Source organism: Cervus elaphus, chromosome 17, assembly GCF_910594005.1.
Source record: "Cervus elaphus chromosome 17, mCerEla1.1, whole genome shotgun sequence".
Lineage (NCBI taxonomy): Eukaryota > Metazoa > Chordata > Mammalia > Artiodactyla > Cervidae > Cervus > Cervus elaphus.
In genome coordinates this window covers 21,725,317-21,749,204 of record NC_057831.1, presented here as the reverse complement: position 1 = coordinate 21,749,204, position 23,888 = coordinate 21,725,317, and the positions used below count along the sequence as shown (strand labels likewise).

The 23,888-nt window shown below is 38.2% G+C and overlaps 1 long non-coding RNA gene across 2 annotated transcripts; it reads right to left on the bottom strand.

Moving 5' to 3' along the window:
* Positions 1 to 15,065: 15,065 nt before the first annotated feature.
* LOC122673571 lies at positions 15,066 to 23,258 on the bottom strand. Of its 2 annotated transcripts, none has more exons than XR_006334721.1 (3): positions 23,142 to 23,258; positions 16,081 to 16,283; positions 15,066 to 15,193 (listed from the first exon to the last, which is right to left on the bottom strand). It is a non-coding gene; the product is annotated as an uncharacterized LOC122673571 (long non-coding RNA). The 2 variants fall into 2 exon arrangements; XR_006334722.1 differs by lacking the exon at positions 23,142 to 23,258 and adding an exon at positions 16,649 to 17,078.
* Between the last annotated feature and the right edge of the window lie 630 nt (positions 23,259 to 23,888).

The window sequence follows — 23,888 nt, the reverse complement described above, 5'->3', positions numbered from 1 at the left end:
TGTGATAGGAGAAACCAATTTGAGGCAAAGGTAGTTTGGGGTAGCTATTGGCATCTCATTGAGTAACAATAATAAAGTATTCTACACATGTACGCTTGTTTCCATTTCAGTGGAAGAAATCAGTGGCATCTGGGTTTGATGCTCTTAGGACTAGGCGAGACAGTGTATCATAATGGTTAGGTGTATAACCCCAGGAACATATTTGAATGAGTTTGCAGCCCATTCTACACAATCAATGTGTGTGCGAGCGTGCTAAGTTGCTTCGGTCATGTTCATCTCTTTGTGACCCTATGGACCATTGGCCCAGGAAACGAACTTGCATCTCTTACATCTCTTGCACTGGGAGGTGGGTTCTTTACCATCAGCGCCACCTAGGAGGCCCAACACAATAAATAACCTGAAATGAGTTACTCAAGGTCTTTGTGTCTCAGTTTTCACATTTTTTAAATGGAGATGATAATAATAAACCAAATTTTAAGGATATTATAAACATCTAGAACAGTACCTGGTCCAAAAAAAAAAATAATTCAACAAATGTTAAGTCCATGGCTATAGCTGTGAAAGCAAAACTATATTTTTATTTTTAAAGCTCCCAGTGGCTGTAGCTAATGAGGTTGTGACTGGCCCTCTTAACATTTCATTCACACATTTCCAGTAAACTGAATGCAATGAGAGCAAAAGAAATCATTCTGAACTGAGAATAGGGCTATAGTGACTGTCTTTGCCACCAACTGATGGTGATCATACTTGATTTGGGCTCTCTATTTCCTTATCTGAAGACTGAAGGGAGTAAAATTTTTATCTCTAAGGTCCCTCCAGATCTTACAAAAGAGACAGTACGTGACTATCTTGAAACAATTGGGATGCAACTTTTTAACAACCATTTTTCAACAGGCATGTTTTCATGTTTGCTTTTAGGTATGTTTTCCTTCTTTTAAACTTTAAATCAAAGGTTTGTGATAACTAAAACAGGATTTCATGAATTTTGAGCCAGAAATACAACAAAATGCATTTTTATACCAAAGAGTCAATAATAGCATATTATACTCTAAATGAACATAATTTTTTAAAACATAAACTTCTAGTTTAGGGCAACTTGGAAAATAAGGACTTCAATTAAGAGCTATATAAAGGAAATATAGGGAGATAACAGAAAACAAGTGTAACTCTTAAAGGAGAATTTAAATTACACTTTTAAAAAACATTTTTAAAACAAAGTCATCTTTGCAGGGAGCTCATAGTCTTGAAGGAAGGTGCTAAAGAGTCAGAAAGAAGACAAACCAACTTCAATCTTCAAAGATAGTATTATCTCAAGGAAACAGATGAGTGCCTCAAGAGAAAAGTTGGTTAAGAAAAAAAACCTGATAAAAGAGAACAAAGGGATTTTCCAGATAAATAGAGGGATAATGAAGAGATAAGTGGATCAAGAGGAAGTTTTTTTTTTTTTTTTTTAAGTTATAAAGCAATCAGGACAATAGGGGAAACTTGGATATGGACAACATATTAGGTAACAGTGTGGTGTCAATGATAATAAGATTGTGGTTATGTAGGAGAATGTCTTAATAGAAGATATATGCTCAAGTATTTAAGGGTAAGTAAAGTGAAAAGATGCAGCTTATTCTCAACTGGTTCAGGAGGGAAATGTTAAAAAGAAATAGAGTAAACGTGGCAAAATATTGGCAATCATGAACGTAGGTGAACAATCTGCAAGTGATCATTGTATTTTTCTTGTAATTTGACTGTAGGTTTGACATTTTTTTAAAAAAGAAGTTCTCAAAATTAAAAAAATTCACATATAACCTTTGAACAAATGTTATTGTTTACCAAAAAAATGAGCTTTCAGATGTATTTGACCCATGTCCATTCTCCTCCTCCCCTAGAACTTAATCGAAGGAGGAGTGTGTGAAAATGAACCCGTAGTTGCTGATTAGTTCACACATCAGAACATCAGGGGCTTTGGAGGTTAGTGCTCTTCTTATAATTAGAGCCAGTTATTTTGTGGTATCTATTGGGTAACATCAAGAGAAAAAAAAATGGGAACCTCTAAACGTAAAGTCAGCCAGTGGTGAGAATAAAGCTAGTCAGGGGAATTTCTTCCCCTAGACTGAGGTGGTATAAAGTCTTGAGTGGATAAACCAGAAGGGATAACTCAATACATAGAGCCATATGGCTCACATCTCTTGGGCAGGTATGGGTGGTAGAAAATTGATTTTGGTAGTCTACTGAGCCTTTTTTAATTATAAAAAATCAACTTGTCTAAAAATACAAAAGGTGAAAAAATTTTAAAGGAACCCTCGAAAGGTGGAATTTTTCTTAATGAGGAAGCATTCTATCACTATTTTAAATTTAAAATTATAATGAACAATTCTGGCAAGGAGAAAAAGAAATGGTGTTCCCATACATTACTGATTTCAGCATAAATTAGTACAGCATTTTTGGTAAATAATTTTAAAAGAAGTGTCAAGAGTTACAAAAATATTCTTTTCCTTTATTCAGTTATCACAGTGTATCTTAAGGAAGGAGAGAGAAGTAAGGGAGAAGGAGGTGAGGGAAAGAGGAAGAAATGAAAGAAGGGAAAGAAAGAAGTGAAAAGAACGGAAGGAAAGGTGAGCTATATATAATAAGATGGTCATTGCAGATATCTACAAAAACAAAGAGAGGCTAAAAAGAGCGAGAGGAAAAAGAAGGAAAATGTTCAATAATGATGACATGCTTGCATAATGCACATCAACATTTGTTGTTGTCATTCATTCACTGTCATGTCCAACACCAACACTAAGTATATAAAATATTTTGCAAAAAAATAAAATAAAACAAAATAAAATATTTTGCAAATTGTAAGACTATACATACATACTAGATCTCTTCAGTCATATTCAATTATTTGCAGTCCTATGGACTGTAGCCCAGCAGACTGTCCATGGGATTCTCCAGGCACGAATACTGGAGTGGATTGCCATTTCCTTCTCAAGAGGATCTTCCATACCCAGAGATCAAACCCATGTCTTTTACATCTCCTGCTCTGGCAGGCAGGTCCTCACCACTAGCACCATCTCGGAAGCCTGTAAGACTACACAGGAAGAAGGAATAATGCTTACAGCACCAGGCACATAGAATTAACAATTGCATCTACATTTTTAATTCAACTATGTAAAGTCATGAAGCACAAAGATATTGATCTGTTGGATTATAACCAGGATGGGAATTGGGTTTATCTTTTTAAAATCCCCATTGCTATTGTTATGAGAGTAGACTTGAGTTTAATTATTCTCTGAATAGTTTAGGGCATGCATGCAGCTTTGTTATTGCTGGTTTTTAGTTGCTAAGCTGTGTCCAGCTCTTTTGTGACCCCATGGATTGTAGCCCACTATTTTCCTCTGTCATGGGATTTCCCAGGCCATTTCTTTCTCCAGGGCATCTTCTCAACCCAGGGATCAAATCCATGTCTTCTGCATTGGCAGGCCACTGAGGCACCAGGGAAGCCCAGGCATGCAGCAAAGTATACTAAATTGAATATAAATTTGGGGGTATAGTAAATATAAATTCTCTCTCCAACTCTTGCAGACTGTCCATATGAAATTATATTAAACTCCCATGATTCCTCAGCCTGTTCTTATATAAAGAAATCTAAAGACATGAAAATAATATTTACAAGATTAGAAAAACAATATATGCCAATTTGATGAGACTACTTATTTTAGGTTTTAACCTTTACAATGTGACTCTGATACTAGCAACACATCTATTTGTCATTTTGAGGAAACTTGGTTTAGAAGGTTACATAGTACACCAGAGGTTAGAATACAGGCTCTAGAGTTAGGTAAATCTGAATGCGTTTTGTATATTGAAAATCCTTGAGAATATTTGTTAGCAACTTTCTGCACCTTTGCTTCCCCATCTGTAAAGTGAGTAAAAATTACACCTGTTGTAGGGCTGTCATGAAGACGAAATGAGTTGCTGTGTATAAAGCTGTCAGCACAATATCTGACATACGGCGATGCTAGGTGAGCATCAGAGGTTGCCGTTGGTCTCTTTAAGTTCTTTAACAAGGGATGGTCAGAAACACTATAGGGCCCAGTTCTCTATTTGGACTCTTTTACAGTATAGTCAGAGTACTCAGTGGGTAATGTTCCTTGAAAATATCTTCAGTGGCATAATTCTATCACCATATAAGATATATTAAATAATATATTCTTGAGCTATATTACATAATATATAAAATTATATAGCATTGTGGGAGATTTTAAAAGAAAAACATTACAAAGTTATGTCCAGATATGTTACTTCTCAAGTCCCATAGAATATGTGCAATTGAGAGGAATCTGAAGAGTAACTTTAGGTTCTTTCTGGAACTAGCTCTGAAAGAGTTCATTTTCCTAATACCTCTTGCTACATTTATAATACCCAAATTCAGGATTTAAATATCCCAGAAGATACTGAGACATTTTAGATAATCTGCATCCCTTTGTTTCTCTAGAAAAGTCAATTACAGAATCATGGGAATTCACCCAAACTTCTTTGAGGGACTGGTCTAATTGTCTAATCCAGCCATAATCAAGAAATAGAGAAGTTGGCCAAGAATTTCTCTTTAAAATAAGCAGAAAATTTGATGCTAATAAAAATACCTAAATAATAGAAGATAAATATGCAGATTGCATCCTGTTATTACTCACCAAGCACTTCTGGACACTTAAAACAAATAAGGCTGTATATTAGCACAGTGGAGGAACAGGTGGCACTGTTTTTGCTTGCAGGAAACTTGCACTTTATGTGATCAAAATATATGTATGAATAAATAAATTATGGTGGGCTAGTAAATGCATCCAAAATACAGTCCTGATAGCATGATTGTGAATGAGCTTTAAATCCTAAAGTCTTCATTCCAGCAGGTAGTAATCTGTAGGTTCTTTTTAGTTCCACAAATAACTTAGGTCTTGAACTTTCAACACCTCATTAACTGAAAGGAGAGGCTGGGGCAATCAGTGTTGCAATAGCATGACTGCTTTTTTTTTTTTTTTTTTTAACTCTCTCAGCCACCAACGGATAGCTGCAAAGCTGTTTCTACTAAGAATGTGTTGAGAGAGTTTCAAGGCTCACAAAAGTTCACTTTTTTGCTGTCAGAGGTACGATTAGACATTTGATGCATCCCCCAGGTTAATTATAAAGGAAGCATCTCATTGGATTAATAAATACTGAGGTTGTTGCCCTAGAAATGAGGGAAAATAGTACCAAATAATTCAATTTGCTCTATCTGGTTGGCACTTAGCAGTGTTAGTTATTTGGCAGGTCAACGTGACTCGGGTTAAGTCACAAAAGACCAAATGGGGCAGCTGTGGAAGCAAGTCAATTGATGCTAGCATGTGTCACACAAAGCATTCTGTGCACATTTATCAAGTTCAAGTACCACACAATATAAGCTGGCTTTCCTCTGTGGACTAAAAGCAAAATTGTTCTTCCACTTATTTGATTGATAAAGATACTTCATTTTGCAGCAAAATTTCACTAAAAGTAGTCTCCAAATGTATTTCTAAATTCTAGGAGTTTGAAAAATTCACTGGTAGAGTAAGAGAGTCTATTCCTGGAAAAAGTCTTTCAAAATATATGTATAATCTACAGCCCAAATGCATTAGAAAGCAACTCTGCTTGGACATATCAAAAGTGACTTCTAAGTAAGTGCAAACTTGGCACTTTGTTTTACTATGATAATAGAAACGACAGTTAAAAAGTTTATCTTTTTTCTTCCTAGAACAGTATCTAACCTGTTTTAAGCTCTTGATAAGTATTGGTTGAATAAATGAATAACTCTTTGACTACCCTAGGAAAGTAGAATTCATTTGGCATTTATGCCTATGATTAATCTTCTGGTAATTTCCACTGGTATTTTAGGGACATGTTTTGATACTCTAATTCTTTGAGATTCAAAATTTGGCCCACAGACAAGCATCATCAATGTCACCTGGGAGCCTGGGAAAACTACAATATTTCAGGCCTAATGAACCAGCATCTTCACATTATGTGCGTGCCTGCTCAGTTGTGTTCAACTCTTTGCAACCCCCTAGACTATAGCCTGTCAGGCTCCAGGCAAGGGTATTGGAGTGGGGTACCATTTCCTACTCCAGGAGATCTTCCTGACCCAGGGATTGAACCTGCATCTCCTGTGTCTCCTGCATTGGCAGGTGGGTTCTTTACCACTAGTGCCACCTGGGTTTGATAAAGGTTGAAAAAATCTGATTTAAAACAGGTGACATAGTCTTAAAATCAACACAAAAGCCTGCCTTAAAAGGAGACACAAGGGGAGAAAAATCTCATAAATGGCAACAGGACCAAATGTGAGGTTTGGAAGGTCAAAAATTTTACTCATACCTCATGTGTGGTAGATACATGAAGTCAAATGCCTGTATCCAAGGAATTATGAAACTTTAGGTAAGTTTCTTAACCGCTCTTAGAATTATTTGTTTAAAAAAAGAAAAGAAAAGGGCAACGTAGATATCTTCTAGCCCTGATGAGACTTTTCTCTTGTCCTCAAGTGCCTTGGGTTTTGCTTCCCAGAAATGAACTGGGGCATCTCCTTCACCCTAGGTCACTCTAGTTTGGCTACAGCATGTGCTTCCTGCCCACCTTCTGCCCCCTCCTCAACTCTGCCAGGTGCTATATACATTCTGAGTAGACTTCTAGTCCATGAAAATGTAAAAACAGCATTTGTTCTGAAAAGCCTTGTCATTACAGACAACTCAGGAAAGAGTTTACCCATATGTATTGCATTCACATGCCCTTGATTAACAGGGCACAATAAAATAAATGTCTAGGGAATCACCTGGCAGTCCAGTGGTTAGGACTCTGTGTTTACTGCCAAGGACCCAGATTTGATCCCTGGTGTGGGCCCAGTAAGGTCCCAGAAGCTGTGTGACAAAGCCAAAAAAAAAAAAAAATCTTCCACAAAGATCTGTTTTGTACTTTTTTTTAGTTTTATATTTGTTCTATTAACTTCAGAAGTTTTTTTTAGTGCTTTTAAAGGCAATTCCATAGAAAACAATTGCCTGTACAGCTTGCAGGAAAGTTAAAAGTTCCTATTTGTATCCTTAGACTAGAGAAGTACTATGTATGTGGCATGATTTAAGGAAAACATTGCTAATAAACAGAGTGATTCTCAGCAAGTTACGACAAGTGGCCCTGAACACACCCCGTTCTCACCACCAACACCCCAAATGAGTTGTCTGTTGGGACCTTCCATTTGCATAGTACAAAGACCTAGAACTGGAAAACCACATGTCTCTAAAGTAACCCTGATATGGTGACTGAAGGATATCATCAAATTCTTGCCACACACTCTCATCAAGCATGCACGCATGCTCAGGCGTTCAGTCTGAGAGGTGAGGTTTATTTCCCCTCCCCTTGATTCTAAACTAGCCCTTACACACACTTTGACAAATAGGATGTGGCGGCAGTGGCTAGATAACTTTCAAGGCTGGTCTTCAAAGATCTGTGTATTCTACTTAACCCTTCCTGGAATGCTCCTTAGAAACCAGCCACCACTTAAGAAGTACAACTAAGCAGGGATCACCGAGGAGGGAAGGAGCCCAGGCTAGCCCCTTAGAGGGTGAGAACCCGTGTGGCGGAGCACAGAAGTGCCATTTACATAAGAAAAGCTTGCCTGGAACTTCCAGTCCAGCTCCACCACCTGGTGAATGCAAATGAGTGAACGAGACAGCTCAGGCCACGTGGAGCAGAAAAGCTTGCCCAAACTCTGCCTCAATTCCTGACTCCATCATGGGCGAGCAAAACTCTTACTGATAGCACTGAGTATGGGAGTAATTTGTTACACAGCAATAGATGGCCAAAACACTTGGGGACCAATTATTTTCTCTTTTATTACTTTATTGGTTTTCTCCTATTTTTATATCTTTAGCATTTTTATTTATTTATTTGGCTCTGCTGGGTCTTAGTTGTGGCTCAAGGGATATTCAGTCTTCGATGCGGCATGCAGACCTTTAGCTGCAGCATGCTGGATCTTTTTAGTTGCTGGCATGTGGGATCTAGCTTCCTGTCCAGGGATGGAGCCTGGGCCCCCTGCATTGGGAGCATGGAGTCTTAGCCACTGGACCATCAAGGAAGTCCCTTCTCCTATTTTAATCTGTTTTTCCTGACTGGCCTGCCCATTCTGTTCTTGTATACCCTTTCTGGGAAATTTTTATGAAATCTTTATATAAAACTCTGAAGGAGATAGGATGACTGGTTTAGTGAATTATCTCACCCTCATCAGACAGAACGTTTTGAACCAGTCAGTCTTACAGGTTATAAGGTACCGACTCTGGTCAAATTCGTTCTGACTTTGCATGTAGAGCCTTCTGTTGCTCTCCTCAGCAGAGCAATTCATGGGGGCATTGGGCATGCCTGGCGCCTGACCTGATGGTTCTGAATACTTTATGATTAAATCTTCAGCCCTCTGAATTAACCAGTTATCCCATGCTAAAATGCAGATACTCCTTGCACACAAGAGACTACTCATTGTTTAAACTTCAATAAATGTACAAGAGTTTTCCAACATGATCTGGCTAAATCTGAACTTTCATGTTGGAAAAGGAGAAGAAGGCCTGATATCCGTGAACAGTTGGTAGAGGTGCTAAAAAGAAATCAACAAGGACTTAAAAGAAAGACTAAAAGATGGTGAAGGATGATTTTTTTCTGGTTCAGCCTAGAGCAGGCCTTTGGCTTAAAGGTGGAGTGTTGATAAAAGATAGGATTTTTCTAGATATGTGGGGTCACTTGAGAAGTCATGTGAAGGCGTAATGTGGTGACTAAGTCTATATGACCGTAAAAGAAGAGGAAGATGGAATGAGATACTTGAAGAATATAAGCAAGAGGTTGGAGCCTAGAAAAAGAGGAAGAGAACAGAAGTTTTGGGAAGTATAGAAAGTGTAATACCCTAAAGAGGTTGTTCACTGTCTATCCTTCTCTGGTAAATGCTATTAAATAATACTTAAAATCAGCATTTACACAATAGACATATGTATATAGTGTTTACTGACTTCTAGAATTTGGTCTGTTTGCTTCCGGAGGCTTTCAGAGTTTTTTAAATGGCATTTCCTTTATAATTTTTTGAGGCATCTCCAATTTGAAATGTACATCGTCTCAAACATCCGGGCTGTTAGTATTCTATGCAGGTGATCCAGCACACTGGGTGAAGTAAAGAAAGACAAAAATTGCCCAAGTGGCAAAAGTGAAAAAAAAAAAGTACTCTCTTACATCAATGAATTTCAAAATCTAAATGAAGCATGCATTTTTCTTGCAAGAAAAGTTCTTAATTTTTCCTTCAAGCTTATGTAAGATTTTCAAAAATAATCTTTTTAGTATTAATTGGATTCAAGTTCCTTTTAATGAAAGACTATACAATCAGGAAACTAAAGACTTCTCTATGATATTTGTTTATATCTGCTTTATAAAACCATAATCAGTACTAGATCATTACATTCAAAACTGTAAAAACAAACCCAACAAAACAGATTTCAAAAATAAATCTTGTTCTCATTAAGACAAGAACACAAGAATCTTATATTTGTAAGATAAATGTCCAGGACAAAGGACATAAGGAAAGAATATGTATCCTAGAATTTGGCCAAGTGTGCATTTTTTAAAATTTATACTTTATATTGGAGTATGGTTGATTTACAATGTTGTGTTATTTTCAGGTATATAGCAAAGTGATTTAAATATATATGCTAAACATATACAGGCACCTGCTCCTTTTCAGATTCTTTTCTTATAAATGTTATTATAGAGTACAGCAGGTCCTTGTGGACTATTTTATATATAGGAGTAGGTATATGTTAATCCCAACCTTCTAATTTATCCCTCCCCCTACATTTCTGTTTTGTTAACCATAAATTTGTTTCTAAGCCTATGAGTCTATTTCTGTTTTTCAAATAAGTTGATTTGTATCATTCTTCAGATTCCACATATAAATGATATTGTATGGTATTTGTTTTTCTTTCTTATTTCACTTAGTATGCTAATTTCTAGGTTAATCCATGTTGCGGCAAGTGGCATTATTTCATTTTGTTAATGACTGAATAATATTCCATTGAATATTGTATATAACATTCCATTGTATATATATTCTTTATTCATTCCTCTGTTAATGGGCATTTAAGTTGTTTCCATGTCTTGGCTATTGTACTTACTGCTGCTATGAACATTGGGGTGCATGTATCTTTTCAAATTATGGTTTTCTCCAGACATATGCCCAGGAGTGGGATGTCTAAAATATTATCCTTCCTATTTTTGATTAATATAAAATTAGTAATATGATATTTTAAATTCTCTTTCATACTATGTTTTCAAAATTGGGTGTGTGTTTTACACTTTAGTTTCAAGTGCTCAGTAGCTATCTGTGACTAGGCTACCATATTAAGCAGTGCAGTTTAGCCCATAGAAAACATGGCAATGAGTCACAGAGAGGGAAAGAGTAGTTTTGGGATGTTCCTTCCCTGTTGGATCACCACAGACTGGTTTTGCCCTTCATAGCTCCCCTCAGGGTGGCCTCCTCTACACACTGTCCTCTTCTGGGTTCTGGTAACCATTTCTTCAACTTGCCCCTGCAAGCTTAGGGGTGCTAGCAGTGCTCTCCTTTGTATTTTGCATAAACCTTCTCCAAACATCTGCAGTCTCTCTTTATTAAACCCTTTCTAAGTATCCTTGTTTGAGTATGTCTTCCGTTTCCAGCTGGGACCCTTTCTGACTCATCTCTTTTATTGGCATTTCTCTAAAAGGTGTAAGGGTTATGTTCCTGAAAGTATTATATTAGGAACGGTCAGTTCTAAGTATGAACCTGTTAAATGATAGGGTGGTATACCTAAAAAGTTCACTAATAAGTAGAATTCACTGGAATTTGATAAACTAAAATTTGCTTAATGTAATTATAAAGGTGTCTAATAGGAGTATATCTTCTGTATTCAATACCTATTGGTCAATTAAAAATCAGCAACATGGAAAAGTTTCTGGATTTTTAAAGGTTGAAACAATCTAGAAACTTTAAATGTCAGTATTTTCCTATGTTCCAGGACTTCTGAACACACTATTCTAGCAAGAATAAAACTTCTGGAGGCCCTACAAGTCTTAGATTTTATGGATTAAAATATCCTCTTTCAAAAAAAAGTGAGAAAAAAAATCCATTTATGTAACACAGATATTGATTTGGTTAGCTTTATTATTGATTTCTAAGATTTATTTTGATAAGAATTGTTATCAGTTCCAAGAAGGAAATTATATATAAATAATCTTTCTAACTGGCAAATAATACATAGATTGTAGAAAAAAATCTTTGGCACCTGTTAATACAAAAACTCACTCTGTGCCCATTTATGGATAAAAGAAGTCTATTCAATTGAGTACTGTGATCTCTTATGTAAGCTATTTGAGAACATTTTCTAGACACTTTTGGACCTATGGAAATGCATGTCTCCTTTATCACAAACTATGGTCATAATTTCAAATATTTTTGAAACACAGAAAATTCAGTTATATATTATTCTCTAGTGAAATCCAGACATAAAGTGTTTGTTTTTGTAGATGCTTTTCTTGGCCAAAGACATTGTTTGTGGGACAAATGGAAAAATGGAAAAAATCTATGCTGAAATGAAAAGTACTTAGGGTTCATAAATTGATTTTAACCTAATGGGATGAAAATATTTACTCCCCTACAAAGTAAAGTGCTTTTTTTTCAGAGATCAATGAGGTAGTATCCACATTGTTGCAAAATATATTTGAATGAGATTCCAGCAGGCATACTAGAAAGAGAAGTACTTGCAAAATCAGTTTTCAAAGCTAAACTCCACTTGTTTCACTGATGCCAGCCAATGCCCTCAATGTTTTGAAATAGTTGGCAGATGTCCCTAACACCATAACATTATGGGTGCAGCCAATTTTCTTGTGGCTAAACCTACTCTTAAATATTGGTTAAAATAGAATGGGGAGTGAGGAGATTACTCTTAAACTGTGGGCTTCACTGATGCATATGTGGATTCATCTGAAGAAACTCAGATTTTAAGGACAATAACTTGTAAAACCACAAGAGGGTTTACCCCAAACCTCGATTACTTAGAATTGGCCACAGAAGCTTGGTTTTGAATAACAAACTCTGTCAAACAGTAAATTAGGCTTCATGCTTACCATCTTCTGCTTCTGTACAAAAGAAAACATCAGTTTAGAATATTAGTAGGTTACATTGTTGAAGAAGAGTCTCAGAGTATTTTTTTCTGGGAAGGGGCCAATGAATTACCCTACATACTCTCCAACTTATTAATGCAAATATCTCTTAGCCAATCCATTAAGCAAAATTTCACCTACAAAAGTGAGTGATCTAGAATTTTAGGTCACTCTTCCTCTGTAAAATATGTTGAGAAATGTAGAGGGAAAAGAACATTGCTATAAAGAAGGAAATCTCGTGGCTCTGGGGCATTGTGTATAAACCAAAACGTATGTATCAGTTGGTGTCTTGACACTGGAATATGAGAATGGGAAGCCAAGTCAGGCATTATACCATCAGAACTTTCTAAACTTTTACAATGATAGGGAATCACGAGATTACCACTAGAAGGTGGTAATGTGGTAGTAACATTACATGGAGGAAAATGCTTCTTACTGTTAACATCTTTTAAAATATATCAATAGAATTTAAAATCATACAAAAAGGCATTTTAAAAAGCTGACTCACTTTTCTCAAAGTTGTCTTTGCTAAAACTTTTCAATAAGGAACATGTTACCATCATTATGTTACACATTTATTCCTCATAGTGTTTGACACCCTGAGTATCTCTGTGTAAATATCTAATTTAAAATTTTCAGTCTGGAACTGAAAGTAGATAATAGTAGTGTGTCCAAATTCAGATACACAACAGGTTGTCAAGACACTTGATATTAATTGCTAGTTACTTTTTAAATATATATTTTACCCAAATAAGACTTCAGGTTCTAGGAACCAAAGAAAGAATTTTGTTTATACAAAGAAATTGCTTTGTGATTTTATTTATTTAGTTAGTTTTATTTTTGGCCATCCTGGGTTTTCGTTGCTGCACACACACTTTCTCCAGTTGCAGCAAGTGGGGGCTGCTCTCCAGTTGCAGCGCGCAGCTTCTCATTGCTGGAACGTTTCTTGTTGCAGAGCATGGGCTCTGGAGCACATGGGCTCAGTAGTTACAACTCACGGGCTTAATTTCTCCATGGCATGTGGAATCTTCCTGGACCAGGGATCAAACCCATGTGCCCTGCATTTGCAGGCAGATTCTCAGCCACTGAACCACCAGTGAAGTCCTATACAAAGTAATTTTTTAGTCTCTTGGGGAGAAGGGTATATACTCAAGAGTGTCAAGCAATTTCTTTCCTCTGGAATGAGAACACTTAATGGGCGCGTATTAAAATGTTTGTTAAGGGCAGAGTATTTAATCATTTGGAAAACCTATTGAAAAAAGTAACGTGTGAGAAGTTTCACCTCTTTATGTCCAAGTTGCACAGATATGAGGTCCAGCTCGGTTCCTGCTTCTGTAAGAAGCATTTGAAGCCACTTGGCTGGGAGGGAAATGTGCTTCCCTGCTGCCACTCAGGCCTTCTTGTGTGACTTGCTTCCCACCATTAAATGAACATAGTCGCCTTGAAGGAAATTTTGCACTTGGTCATAATTTTCCTCTTTTTGAACTTTTCTTGCATGCTGAGGAAGTGGAATAAGTCCCCAGCTTAAAAGTAGGCCCTCTTTTCGTCACAATAAATACATGTTAGAGGTAAAGGATATAGAATTCAATAAAAATGAAGGAAAGAATTTATCAATATAGAGTCTGGGGACTTTTTTCCCTCCCAATTTGGCTTTTGTTTTCCACCAAGGTGTAATTAGATGGATTTTTTTTTTTCCTTGAACCTTTATCTAGACTTGAGGATTAGAAGTAAGAGGGGCCTAATTTAGTATTTTCTTTCACTTTTCTCACCTATTTTCTTACCTCCAGCTGCTTCAGAAAGTTATAAAAACACCTAAGAATTGAATATGAAGCTTATCATTCTATCCTTAAGTTTAGGCTTAAGTTAAAGTTTAGAACTTCTGTTTCTTCCATGCAGAACTAAATGTTGCAGTGAAAAGTCTGTCTCTTGCTTTGTATCTTTCTGATATAAATTTCAGATTCTAAGTCACTTCCTATAATTGAATCATTATTTATAATTTTAACATATCTTAAGTCCATTTATTTTTTATTTTGTATTTTGTATTGGGGTGTAGCCAATTAACAATGTTGTTGCAGGTGAATGTCTAAGGGACTCAGCCATACATATACATATATCCATTCTCCTCTAAACTCCCCTCCCATCCAGGCTGCCACATAACAGGGAGCAGAGTCCCATGTGCTATACGGTAGGTCCTTGTTGGTTACCATGTCCACCCCAAACACCATGATTCTTCCCCCCATCAAGTCCATTTTTAGAATATACAGAATTAAATGTTTCAAGTTATGTATATGTCTTAGATATAATTAAATTCAAACTAATTTTAAAAGAATAAGTCTACAAGATCTCTATTTATACAATGATTAATCAAATTAAATTTCCAAGCTCTCAAAATTATGAATTTAGAAATACCCTTATTATTCTGTTACATATTCCTACTTTTCATAAAGCAATCATAATCTTTCATGCACAGTGTTGACAGATCTTCTACAAATAAAGTTTCTCAGACCACTTATATCACAGTTATCTGGGGTGTTTTTTAAAAATGCAGACTCCTGGACCATACTCCAGCCCTAGTAAATGAAAATCTCTGGGAATAGAATACAAAATCATCTTTCTAAACAAGCTCCCCAGGAAATTTTTATGTATTCTAAAGTTTGACAGACACTGGCATAGAGGGTATTTCCTCTATATCCTGAGAATAAAGAAAAAGTTAGATTTTTGTTTAGCTTTTGGTCACCTAATCTGCTACACACACATTATTTGGAAATAATAATCCATTCCATCTGATGGATGTACGCACTAAACTGATGTATTAAAGAGCCACCAAGATACCATGCTTTAGATAAAACAGTTTATTTCTCATGGGTTGTCCCAGGGAGGAAGGTGGCTCCAATCCAGGTTGTCACTTAGGGATCCAGGTTACTTCTACCTTGTTGTTCTGCCTCCTCTAGAGTGTTGGCCTCATCTTCATGGCTCATAGTCAACACTGGCTCTTATCATCATGTCCACAATTCAGCCACAGTAGGGAAAGGAGATGAAATGGAGAGCAATGAAATTTAAAATGAGGTCTACAAGTTGTATGCTTCCCTGGTGACCCAGATGGTAAAGACACTGCTTGCAATGCAGGAGACCCAGGTTTGATCCCTGGGTCAGGAGAAGATCCCCTGGAGAAGGAAATGGTTACTCACTCCAGTATTCTTGCCTGGGAAATCCCATGGACAAAGGAGCCTGGCAGACTACAGTCCATGGGGTTGCAAAAAGTTGGACATGACTGAGCAACTACCACTTCACAAGTTATATACTTCACTTTTGTTGTTGTTGCTTAGTCGCTGAGTTTTGTCTCTTTTGTGACCCCAAGGGACTGTAGCCAGCCAGGCTCTTCTGTCCATGGGATTCTCCAGGCAAGAATACTGGAGTGGGTTGCCATGCCCTTCCCCAAGGGATCTTCCCAACCCAAGGATAGAACCTGTGTCTCATGTCTCCTGCATTGTAGTCGAATTATTTACCACTTGGGCTGCCTGGGAAGCCCAAACATGATCACATCCCTGATTAAATCCACTTCATGACTTCCAGTTGCACTTGGGTTAAAGAGTCTTTCAGTTGGAAAGAAAATAAACCCAACATAATCTAGATCATCTAGATTATCCCCCAAGAAAGTGGGAAGTGGAGGCAGGGGATTGATTCACATAATGAAAAAAATTCAAAGATAGATTATTTTTAGGTTCAGCTAGATGGAAGTGACTCAAATGAGTCAAATGCTCTCATTTGTCTATTTTAGTTTTATTGTCAGGTAGGTTCATCATTTATGATAGGTACTTGAAAACCCAGGCTTATATTCTATGTTCACAACAATCCCAACAGAAAGAAATTGACTCTTACCCAGCTCCAGAACTGTTTTGTTTCTTTTGATTTAACTGGCCTAGATATCAACATATGGTTCAGATGTCCAGAATCGATCACTGAAGTCAGAGGTTTACAATGTTTTGGTTGGCCATGTCTGAAGCTCAAAGTGAAATCAGATTCACCTATTCACATGTAATGAAAGTTAAGAGTAGTTCCTTTGGGAAAATCAGGGAGCAGACCTAGAAGAAATGGATTCCAGATAGGTCAAAACACAGACGTTTATTATAGTCCACCTCCTAGCTGCACACCATCCACACATCTTTTTCTTATACCTAAAAATTCAAAAATTCCCCAAGCTTACATTAAGCAATAATATCATGTGGAATCAAAAACACATGTTACCAGCACCATGCACTTGTTACCCAGCTACTGCTCCTAGGCTGAGTCTAGACTCTTGTTAATGTGCATTTCTCCTGGCTCAGAAACTTCTTGCACAATGATATTTAATCATCTCCAATAAACATATATTTGTGAGGAGGAAACAAAATAGCTACCATAAGAATTTCTACTTGAAAAAGAGGAAATGGGAGGGGTAGCAGCTTACAACGGACTGTTTGCAGGACAGGAGTAGAGAGATCTCTTGTTCTGGTTTTGGAGTGAATTTCTTGAGAACCTTTTGTCTACTCCAGGATGTGTCCTCTAAGAGGATTTTGCTAGTCATTTGTCCTCTATTGGCCATCGCTGAGAAAGGCACTGGGGAGTGTTTACTTCCTGGTCTTCATAGCCTTCTCCTGGTGCTATTTCTGTTAGTGTGGGTTTAGGATCCTGGCTGAGTACTGCCTTGGGAGTTGAGCAATCACAGCCTTGAGTTTATGGGTGTTGAAGTTTCTCTGGAAACCCAAGTTCCTTAAAAGTTTAGTAAACTCAACAAAATGTTGAGTTTAGTAAACTCAACCACGTTTCCTATAAATTCAGGGAGTTAGCAACAAAAACCAGTGTTGGTACTTCAGCCTAATCCTTGATTCCAGATCCTAAAGGGACAGTTTCTGTCTTCTAACAATTAACCTTGGTGCTCTGTCAACAGATGTGGGTGCAGCTCCTGATTCAATCTTATCTTCTAATTTCATTCTACCCTCCCCACTTTTGCCAGCACTAAATTTAGACTGGAACAGAGGACTTTACTTTCCAAACTCCAGCTATAAAGTTTCTGACTCCTGGCTGGTTGGGATTTCAGGATAAGGGCTCAGGGGCTGCTATTAGTGTTTTCACTGCTTTCAGACAAACCAATGTTAACTGCAGCTTGTCCCTTTCTTAAAGGACCTCACTAAAACTCACAAGAAGGAACCAGTACTTTATTGATTTAAAAAAAAAAAAAAAACACATCCTCAAATCTCCAGTCTCAGTAGACCCATGCTCTGAATCCCAAGATACTACAGATAGATAATCAATTGTTATGTTTCATTTCTCAGCTAAAGCAATGTAGGCAGATAGGGTAGGGGATCCCTGGTAAAAGAGAATCAGGTATGGTTTTCTCAACAGAATAGAGGCCAGTTTGGCCTAAGCCATTTTTTTTCCTTAATCTAAACCTGCCCACAATGCTTGCCCTTGGACAGGCCTCAGTAATACTGATCTTAAGGGAACAGAAGGACAAACTCATCAGGCAAGAAAAGTAACAATAACAAAGATAACAAACCAGTTGTAAAGAACCCCAGTTCTATTTCAGTGGTAAAGACAAGCCTAAAGCACTGTCTTGAGCTGTTTTGCAGAATTTAAATCCCTCCACTCTGGTGCTCAACTACCAGATCAATTGGAATCTAAGGAGTGATAAAGTTGACCTTTTCTGACCCTCATGACTTCAATTAACTAAAGCTTGGACTCTGACAATCTTTGTCCCAATTCTATGCTGAACTCTCCTCTGTGCATGAATTGACATGTACTCTTAGCTTAAAACTTCCCCAATTTTGCTGTTCTGAAACCTAACTCTGACTGGGACTTGAATCCACATGGCCCGGACTCAAACCCAGCCAAAACCCACAAACTTTTAACTGAAATCACACACCTAGTTTCAGGACATAATGAAGCTCAGTGACAGATTTTAGAGTGAAACACACTCCGCAGACAGAATGTAGGCCATCTCAAAAGGCAAGGTGGCCTCAAAATATGGCATGGTTAGTTTCTATGGGCTGGGTAATTTCACAGGCTAATGAGTGGGAGGATTATTCAAGCTATTTGGGGAAAGAGGCAGAGATTTCCAGGAATTGGGCCCCACCCACTTTTTTGGTCTTTGGTGGTCATTAGAACCATCCTGGCCTTGTAGGTGTGTCATTTAGCTTGTTGCTGTTATATAGAGCATATACTGAGGCTTAAGATCTAGTGGAAGTTGTTGACTCTGTTGACCATTTTGAATCCATTTGGTTCAAATCAGTCTTTGTAGTGTTCATAGTCCTCAGGCTATGTTATTCTTTCAAAGGTTGTGCCCTGCCCTCTTTACTCATGTGCCAGTTTGAGGAGTCTGGCTGCAAGTAATAAATCCTTCCTTCTCCTGCTCTTTGGCTTGGTTGTGTCTTTTGGTTCTATATCCTCCAAGAAGCTGAAATGGAGCAGGACTCTGTGCAACCCTCCCAGGGAAAAGTCTTTTTCATATCCCTCTTTCTTATTAGTAGGCAATAGAGTTCATTCAGCCTCCCCAGCGTTCCCTGAATTCCACAGGGCAAGTTCAAACTGTTGTTGTTCAGTCACTCAATTGTGTCTGACTCTTTGTGACCCCATGGACTGCAGCACGCCAGGCTTCCCTGTCCTTCACCATCTCCCAGAGTTTGCTCAAACTCATGTCCATCAAGTCAGTGATGCCATCCAACTATCTCATCCTCTATTATCCCCTTCTCCTCCTGCCTTCAATCTTTCCCAGCATTAGCTTCAGCATCAGTCATTCCAATGAATATTTAGGATTGATTTCCTTTAGGATTGACTGGTTTGACCTCCTTGCAGTCTAAGTGATGCTCAAGAATCTTCTCCAACACCACAGTTTGAAAGCATCAATTTTTCTGCACTCAGCCTTCTTTATGGTCTGACTCTCACATCCGTACATGACTACTGGAAAAACCATAGCTTTGGTTATATGGACCTTTGCCAGCAAAGTAATGTCTCTGCTTTTTAACATACTGTCTAGGTTTGTCATAGCTTTTCTTCCAAGGAGCAAGCGTCTTTCAATTTCACGCCTGCAGTCAAAATTGTTTTGGAGTCCAAAACAATAAAGTCTGTCACTGTTTCCATTGTTTCCCCTTCTATTTGCCATGAAGTGATAGGGTCAGATGCCATGATCTTTGTTTTTTGAATGCTGACCTTTAAGCCAGCTTTTTCACTCTCCTCTTTCACCTCCATCAAGAGGCTCTTTAGTTCCTCTTCACCTTCTGCCATAAGGGTGGTGTCATCTGCATATCTGAAGTTACTGATATTTCTCCCAGCAATCTTGATTCCAGCTTGTGCTTCATCCAGCCCAGCATTCCACATGTTGTATTCTGCATATAAGTTAAGTAAGCAGAGTGACAATATACAGTCTTGATGTACTCCTTTCCCAATCTTCAAACTGTTACTAATCACAGAAGGGAGGGAATGCAGAAATGAGAGGAGTAGTCAAGGAAACAATAGTGTCGCCTTGGGGTAGGGTCCTGGTTCCTACTCAAGAAGTATACATAATATCTTTGAGGTCTTCTGATGGAACAAAGCTACTGAAGATAATTCCAGCTGAGCTATTTAAAATCCTAAGAGATGATGCTGTTAAAGTGCTGCACTCAATATGTCAGCAACTTTGGAAAACTCAGCAATGGCCATAGGACTGGAAAAGGTCAGTTTTCATTCCAGTCCAAAAGAAGGGCAATGCCAAAGAATGTTCAAGCTATCACATAGTTGTGCTCATTTCACATGCTAGCAAGGTTATACTCAAAAGCCTTCAAGCTGAAGCCATTTATTTACCTTAGATTGGAACTTGAACCCATGTGGCCAGGACTCAAACACAGCCAAAACCTACTGTATCTGGTTTCAGGACCTAATGAAGCTCAGATTCTTGATGTCTCATCTCAGAAAGAATTCAGTGAGAGACAAAGTGATAGGTAAGAAGTGGATTAATTTATAGAGAAAGGCACTCCACAGACAGAATGTGGGCCATCACAGAGGGTGAGAGTGATGGCCCTGAAATCTGGCATGGTTAGCCTTTATGGGCTGGGTAATTTCATAGGCTAATGAGTGGGAGGATTATTCCAACTATTTTGGGGAAAGGGTGGAGATTTCCAGGAAATGAGCCATTGCCCACTTTTTTTTTTTTTTTTTTTTGACAGTGACTTGGAACTATCATGGCGCCTCTGGCTGTGTCATTTAGCTTGTTGATTGAGGATCATGGTCTAGTCTGAAGTTGACTTGTCTGTCATCTTGGACCCATTTGATTCCAATTCATTTATGTTGTGTCCTCAGGTTATGAGGACATTCTTCATAGAAAGAATGAGGTTCATTCTTTCTGAAGTTTGCCCTGCTATTTCAAAGTTAGGCTTCAGCAGTATGTGAACTAAGAGCTTTCAGATGTACAAGCTGGGTTTAGAAAAGACAAAAGAACCAGAGATCAAATTGCCAGCATCTGTTGGATCAAGGAGAAAGCAAGGAAATTCCAGAAAAATATTTACTTCTGCCTTATTGACTATGTAAATCCTTTGACTGTGTGAATCACAACAAACTGAAAAATTCTTAAAGAGATGGGAATACCATATCCTTACCTGCCTCCTGAGAAACCTATATGCAGGTCAGGGAGCCACAGTTAGAACCAGACAGGAAACAAGTAACTGGTTCAAAATTGGGAAAGGAGTACAAGGCTGTATATTGTCACCCTGCTTATTTAATTTCTATGCAGAGTACATCGTGTGAAATGCCAAGCTAGATGAATCACAAGCTGGAACCCAGATTTCCAGGGGAAATATCAACAACCTCAGATACAGAGATGAGACCACAAATAACAACAACCTCAGATATATAGATGAGACCACTTTAATGGCAGAAAGTGAAGGGGAACTAAAGAGCCTCTTAATGAAGGTGAAAGAAGAGACTTAAAAAGCTGGCTTGAAATTCAGCATTCAAAAAACTAATGTCATGGCATTCGATCCCATCATTCATAGAAGCAAACAGAGGGGGAGAAAGTGGAAGCAGTGGCCGATTTTCCTTTCTTGGCACCTGTGGGGTATCATTTAGTTTGCTGTGTGTTACAGTGAGTGCATACTGATGCTCAAGGTCTAGTGGGAGTTGACTAGTCTACCATCTTAGGCCAGTTTATGTTGTGTCCTTGGGCTATGTCATTCTTTTAAATGTTGTACCCTGTCCCCTTCTTTCCTGTTTCAAAAAGAAGGCTTTATTAGCTCTTGAAGTAAGTAAAGAGAACACTGGGGATCTTTCCTGAAGCAGTGTCTCCCTGAACAGCAAAACTGGGGGAATTTAAAGCTAAGGGCACATGGACATTGATGCAGGCACTTGGGTAGTTGACATGGACCATTGACAGAGTCCAAGCTTTAGTTGACTGAAGTCATGAGGGTCAGAAAATGTCAACATCATCCTTCTTTAGGTTCAGGATGATCTGGGAGTTGAATGTTTCAGGCTCATCTTTACCACTGAAACAGAACTGGGAGTCTATACAACTGATATATTATTTTGCTATGGTTACTTCTCTTGCCTGAAAAGTTGAAAATTATTACTGAGACCTGTTTAAGGGCAGGCTTCCCAGGGAGCACTAGTGGTAAAGAACCCGCCTGCCAATGTAAGAGACCCAGGTTCATTTTCTGGGTCAGGAAGATCCCCTGGAGAAGGGCCTGGCAACCCAGTTCATTATTCTTGCCTGGAGAATCCCGTGGACAGAGGAGCCTGGCAGGCTACAGTCCATGGGGTTGCAAAGGGTCAGACAAAACTTAAGTAACTTAGCACTCCACATTCAAGGGCAAGCATTGTGGCCAGGCTTAGGTCACCAAATGGCATAGGTCAAAGATGGCCTCTCTTCTGTTAAGAAAGTCATGCCTGGTTCTTTTTCTCCCCTATCTACTTACAGTTTCCCAAGGATAATATCAAAGTATCAGTACATCACAGTATCAACATATGAGAAAAGGGAGGATGGATCCTGAGCAGGTTAAATCAATAGGTTAAGCCAGTAACAGGCTCAGTATGACCTACAAGGACCTGTATGTCTGGATCCCTGCCTATCTTTCCAGTCTCATCTGATTATATTCTATTAACTTTTGGGGTTACAGCTGCACTGGCCTTATGCCACATCCATCTCTGCTTTTGGCCTTAGAAGCAGAAGTGTTAGTCACTCAGTCATGTCCAACTCTTGCAACTCCATGGACTGTAGACCACAAGGCTCCTCTGACCATGGAATTCTCCAGGCAAGTGAGTTCTCCAGGCAACTCACTCATTCCCTTCTCCAGGGAATCTTCCCAACCAGGAATTGAACCTGGGTCTCTTTCATTGAAGGCAGATTCTTTACCATCTGAGCCACCAGGGATGCCCTGCTTTTGGCCTTCCCCCTGTGCAATTCCTTCTGCCTGAAACAAGACTCCTCTCCTCACGCCCGGTTTGATTGGTTCATTTCTAGTTATTTTTCAAGTCAGCACAATTATCACTTCCTCAAGGAAAGCTTAAGTGGGCTTCTAAACTGAGCAGTGTCCTTTTATCTTCCCCCACAGCCGCTAAACTTCTCCTTTGTAGCACCTGTCATAATTACAATTAAGTATTTAGTTGTATAATTACTGTAGCTCTAGGAGGACACAATACTTTTGCACATTTTATTCATGGAATGAATAAAGTGCATGAACAAATAGGCCAGCTGGAGGAATATGTGGTGGCAAAGATAGTTCTTTTTTCTCTCATTAATCTCTATATGTCTGGATCTAGTTTTTCTCAAACTCTCTCTTCCTTGTACAACAATACTAGTTTTTTCCTAGGCTGATTGTTCACTAATATCTAAAAGAAGATATTTTAGTTGCATAATAACATGTGGCTGTGAAGGAAATTGAGGGCAAAAAGAAAATTTTTCAATTAGGTATTTATGCAAGATACATCATGTTACTTACTGTAAAGTGCTCGCATGCTGATATAGATAAACTTGGGTTCTACTACTCATTGAGCCTTTAATCAGTTCTTTGATTGTAGACGCTTTTTCTCTCTGAGCCTTTACTTATCTGTAAACTGAAAATAGCAATCTACCATGCAGGATTCTCATAGGAATATAAAAATAACATGTACTTTGTACTTAGTACTTAGTAGGCAATCAGTATTTGGTATATATTCTTATGATATTTCATGGATCACAGAGTTGTCAATATAGTAAGAAGCATGGATTAGAAACCATGGCCATCACTACACATCACCCTGATGGAGATTCTTTTGCCACCATATGATCCCTTTACTATTTATTTATTACCTGTGTGTGTGTGTGAGTCTTCAGTCATGTCCAACTCTTTGTGACTGCATGGGCTGTAGCCTACCAGGCTCCTCTGTCCATGGAGTGTTTTATAATACACCCTTGTGTTTTGAAGGAAGCTCTGATTTCTAGAAATTCTTATTATATTATAGACACCACCTCAGCCTTGTCCAAGCACCAGCCTTTAATCCATAATACATTTCACAGACCCCATTCCTCCTTCTCTCCAAAGCAATGATGAAACTTTATGAAGAAAACCTACAGAGCCCTCTAAGGAGGAGGTAGAGGAAACACAAAGTGAAATGAAATGTTTTAGCCCATCAGCAACTATGGACTATACATCACTTGAACCACAAAAAATGGAAAGACATCTTTAAACCAGTCCCCACCCATCTCA